This window comes from Anabas testudineus, chromosome 5, assembly GCF_900324465.2.
Source record: "Anabas testudineus chromosome 5, fAnaTes1.2, whole genome shotgun sequence".
Lineage (NCBI taxonomy): Eukaryota > Metazoa > Chordata > Actinopteri > Anabantiformes > Anabantidae > Anabas > Anabas testudineus.
In genome coordinates, this window is record NC_046614.1 from 22,445,377 (window position 1) to 22,450,572 (window position 5,196).

A 5,196-nucleotide genomic window follows, 5' to 3' on the forward strand; every position below is an offset into this window, starting at 1 on the left:
CCTTCATCCAGCTCGTGGCAGAATCATAACATTTATGTCCCTAAGTCAAAATGTTGCATGTATTTTACTCATCATCTACCCGGACCCCCCTCAATTCACTGCCCATAAACATAATCCAGACAGTTTGCATCATCCCCTCCTTTCTGTGGCTTCCACACAGACTAAAGTGCCACTGGACACTGAGAAATGTGTAAGACAAACTCTGCTCAGGTGATTTCATGCTCATTCAAACATACCAAAGGTTTCAGTGGCCTAACAAGTCACTTATAAAAAGACTCATTGGGACGTATTTAAACCAAATGAGCCCTCCCCTCCCCTGACACTCTTCATTTAGAGCAGACAGAGACCTTTGACGTACTGTGTGTACATTAAGTATCCAGGTGTCCCAGTTTACTACAGAGCAGTAATCAGCGTATTCACAACCAGTCATTCATTCATCAAGTTGGTTCACTTTATAACTTCATTCTGGGTCAAGATCACACACACACACACACACACACACACACACACACACACACACACACACACACACACACACACACACACACACACACACACACACACACACACTTTGGTACTAAAACTTTTCAAACTCTCAAAGAGCCGTTTAAAGTTGTGCCAAAAAAAGAACTTCTGTTAAGCCACGTGTTATTATCAGCTACTTTTTCTGACCATCTGCAGATTTTAAACATCTTTCTTTTCTTCTGTAGTTTCAGTCTCTGAAGCAAAATTCAAATTTACATGTCGTAAACCGTCACATGCAACAAACCTTCACCAGCTTCAGAGACTAGAAATACAAACACCTCAGTAACACTGTATGAGTGTGTGGTCCCATTAGTTAAGTATCATGCACAGTTACGGTGAAGCACAGAACCAGGAAGAACAGACAGAGGTGAGTGAGGAATGAATGGTGCCACATTAAATCACATAAGAAAATCTGAATGAAGATTAAAAAAAAGAATTATTAATCAATGAATGCAGCTTTAAACGTTAACGTTAAATGTTATCTAAGATGCTGTTGCTTATTAATGACATTAGTTCTGCTAGTAGGTCAGTAGTGGAACTTACACTGCTACTAATATGTCGTACTATTAGTAGCTGTACTTGTAGCAGTGCTGGACGTGTTGCAATGCTTGTTTTACAAAAGCAGTAGGTCAGTAGGACTGGCACAGTTGTAATCCTGTGTCTGATTAATCATTTATTCCAAACACTCTTAACATCGTTCAGCCGCAGGATGTCATTTGGTTTATTGCAGTTGTGCAAACACTCTCATGTGATGAGAGTGTTTTTGTAAAGATATTTATAACATCTGAACTTCAGAGCTTCACTGTTCAGTGAGAATACAAAATAACTGAAATGAAATATTAGTAAAACCACCGTGTGTGTATAGTTAAGACTGAAGAAGCTGAGAAAGAAAACACATCTCCAGAACATGATAAGTATGTAAAAATGTAAATTACGTGTCTTCAGTATCTTCAACATCTCCTTTAGTTAAGATTTAAGAATCTAAATCAAGTAAAGATAAAGAACAGAAACAAGATTGTTCATAACAACAAGATGAAATATCTCAAACCTCATAAACACTTTGTTTACTCAAAGACAAATTCTCTTATTTAGGTCAGAAATGTGATGTTGTGTCTGCTGATCGGAGCTGACCGTGTAATTCCACCCTGAACAAACACAAGGTCAAATTCTTCTAGGAGCTGTGAACGCAACAAAGAGGCTTAAACTGAGTAAAGCTGACCAACAGGGGAAAGTGAAAAACCTTCATAACAAGTTTCAGTGTAACACCAGCGTAAGACTTTCTAACTCTGCAGACTGGGACTCATCCTGCAGAAAGTTTAGTCTTTAAAACGAACTTTCCAACAAAGCAATTTGATTTGAGAACTTGTAGATTTGGGGAATGGGCATTTAAAGTCAAGAACAACTTGACTTAACTGAGCCTGAGCTCCGTTGGGAGATCTGGGGTCAGCAGGTTCAGCAGGCCGAGGGATTAGGGAACTTGTGTGTGTTTGTTTGATTGGTGGAGGTCTGCTCGGTGACACAGGGTCAAACATGCGAGGGGGGCATGTCTAGACATCTAGTCTACATGTGCTGACATGCTGAGTGTGTGTGTGTGTGTGTGTGTGTGTGCGTGTGTCTTTGTACCTCAGTCTTTGTGAGGATCAGTTTGAGTTGGGAGTGAGCAGAGTTTGTCTTCTTCAAAGAGCCGTTCGGAAAAAAACTCAAACCCGTTCATTTCCACCACAGGTTCAATGCAGTGGGCTCCAACAAAAGAGCTGAACCAAGTGTAACTTTTGCTGCCATGCAACATGACATCATGCAGCAAATTGCTGCACTGGCCAATCAAATACATGCAACCACGCAACGCTGGTTAATTGTTTGGAAATGCATATGCTCCGTTTCTGCAGTTTACTGTTGTCACTGTTGTAATTTTCAACAGTTTTAATATATTTGACATCTGATAAAACTTTAAAGCAGCAATAAACAATATTTTGCAAAAAAAACTATAATATAAAAAAACAATGACAAAAAACAGACATATTGGATTTCAGCTAGCTCCAAATTAAAGATAACATAGTTAAATACATGGTATAAATGGTAGATGATGTTGTTTCAAAACTTCTGAGCTGGAGAGTTTTTAAAGTTTAGTACCAGGAACGTTAAAGTCACAATCTGCACCAGAACACCAGGTGGTTTCCTTGTATTGAAGGGAGTTGGCTCTTCTGGTTATTTGTTCTGCTTTGTGGTTTTCCTCATGTACGCCGTCCTCCTCTCTGTTCTCTGTCTACCGCTTTCTGCAATCTGCAACCTGGCAACAATAGATTAGGAACAAACCCCGTCTCACCGAGGACAAAAGAACAGGCAGGTTACCAGGTGGAGATAAAACATACAGAGCACCTATTACCTTAAAAGATGAAGGTAGGATAAATGAAAATAAATAAAACCTGTTTTCTTCAGAAAGTAGCAACAAAAGTCTTATTTGACTTGTTTCCGGTTCATTTATTTAAACCCAGACTCCTTTGTAATCAGGGAGTTCTTCTGTGCTTAACAATCCACTTGTAATAGTTATTATATGTTGTTATTTAGAGAGAGAGTGAGAGAACGGGCCGAGAGGATCAACAGGACGAGCACACAACAGGCTGTTGACTCAACCTGAAATGAGTGTGTGTGTGTTTTGGGGTATAAAGTATAGTGTGCACATGCACAGACATCTGTAAACCACCATGTTTACCTGTAAATAATATTTTATCAAATTATTTAGATCTAAAGCTCTTCGACCAATAGATGATGACTGAAGCAGTATACGATCACATGCTGCACCGTCTCCTCTGAAGTGTTGATTCTTTCCTACACACAAGTGGATTTGAGAACAAAGTTCAGAATTGCAGCTTGTATTTATTATTTAATATAGCTTTTATAAGCTATGTTGACCTGGTTTATGATAAACAACACAGAAGGCAGGGTGTTGTTCACTGTTGCTGGTTCTTGTTATGTCAGTAAACACTCATGGAACCTGTTCAACACCTTTTTTAGCACGTAGTCTTGTGTTTCTTTTTTTTTTTTGGTTTGGTTGCTTCTCGCTGTCTGTGCCTCTCGCCTCTCTGCTCTCGCCCTGCCTCACATTACCTGTGTGATTCACCTGTGCATCATCTCATCACCTCATATAAGCAGGTCTACAGTCCTCAATCGTGCCCCTTGATTTCTGAAGACGCTCTTCAGTCGTACTGAAACTTCGACCTGTCGACCTGTTTCCAAACTGATCTGCTGGACCTGGAACTCGTACGTCTGCCCCTCTGATTCAGACCTGTCTGCCTGTTTCTGGATTTTTCCCTCTTTGGATCGTGGACTCCTGGATTCGGTTTTGCCTTTCTTGGACTGTGTTTTCTAGTATGGACCTGTTTCTGGATATGAACCTTGTTGGATTTTACTCGTGCTGATTCCCAGACCTCCCTCAACTCATCCAAGCCTCTTTAAATAAATTAGTTTCAACCAGTCGTTGACCCTACTCTAAACTAAAATAGAGGCAGAGGGAGGCGAGGTTTGTCGGTCAACAAGCGTTGACTTGGTTGCTGTTGATGTACAAAACTTACAGGAAAAGCACCCACGTCTAAAACCAAACTTTAGACCATAATAATCAAATAATGTCGACGCTGAGCATTTTTGAATCTGTTCCCGAGCTGAACTCGAACCCAGGATGCTAAATGGAAGGATGTGAAACAGCTGCCTCTTAATGAGTAACGACACTATCAGTTGAAAATATCCGAACATATCATAAAAAAGGTGCGAGTGCACTTTAGACACAAATGTTAAAGTGTCAGGAGGATGTTTATGGCAGAGATAAGAAGAAATTGGGGTAAATGTTGATTAAAAATCAAGTGAAAAGTGACAGAAGCAAAAGAAATATGTCGCCCAAACTGGAAAAGGTGCAACTGTCTTTTTGTACTTAGTCCTTCACTAAACTGTTTCTACTGAAAATTATTTAGCTGCTTTATTCACACTTAACTTTGTCACTTCAGTGTAAATACTGTAAAAAAGTCCTTTCCTGCTGTTAACATGTGTTGACATAACTTTTCGTGTCGTCCTAAATAAACAGACTTTAACTTTTCGTGGGAAGAGTAATGCAGTGTCACGCTGATGATCTAGTCACACACACACTTCCAGCTGTGTTTATTTTACAACCTATCAGTCATAATTAGGAGCAGAGGTGACACCCGACAGCCGTCCTTTGATTCAGATTCTTTCACAAACAGAATCTGACCCATGTACAGACCGGTGATGCATGATAACATTATGTGAGTTGTTTTAATATTGACATTGGGCGTGGCAGTTTTATAGTGTTTATAAATGGACAGATTGTGTTAAAGTTATAAATCACTGTCATGAGACAATATCAGTAGATCCACTAACGTGTAGGAGTAACAAAAGCACGGTGGCAGTTTGGTCTGTGTGCTCCACAGGAAGAGATTTATTTTTTATTTTTTTACCTTCATGAGGTAAATTTTTAAAATATGTCTGTGAAATATTTGCATTTATTTTTTGTTTTACCCCCTTGGCTGTTTGCTGCACACATGTGGGCTGTGTACATGGCTGGTTGGCAGCTGAGTGGGATGTAAACAACACAGTCGTGAACAAATGTACATTTATTACATGTAACAGAGTAAATTAATTTCATAGTTGATACCTCCACTGTGT

The 5,196-nt window shown here is 39.6% G+C and overlaps 1 long non-coding RNA gene across 1 annotated transcript; it reads left to right on the forward strand.

Annotated features, from left to right (window-relative positions):
* Positions 1-2,755: 2,755 nt before the first annotated feature.
* Positions 2,756-4,609, forward strand: LOC113155103. The gene is made up of 2 exons (XR_003298102.1): positions 2,756-2,922; positions 3,673-4,609. It is a non-coding gene; the product is annotated as an uncharacterized LOC113155103 (long non-coding RNA).
* The last annotated feature ends 587 nt before the right edge of the window (positions 4,610-5,196 follow it).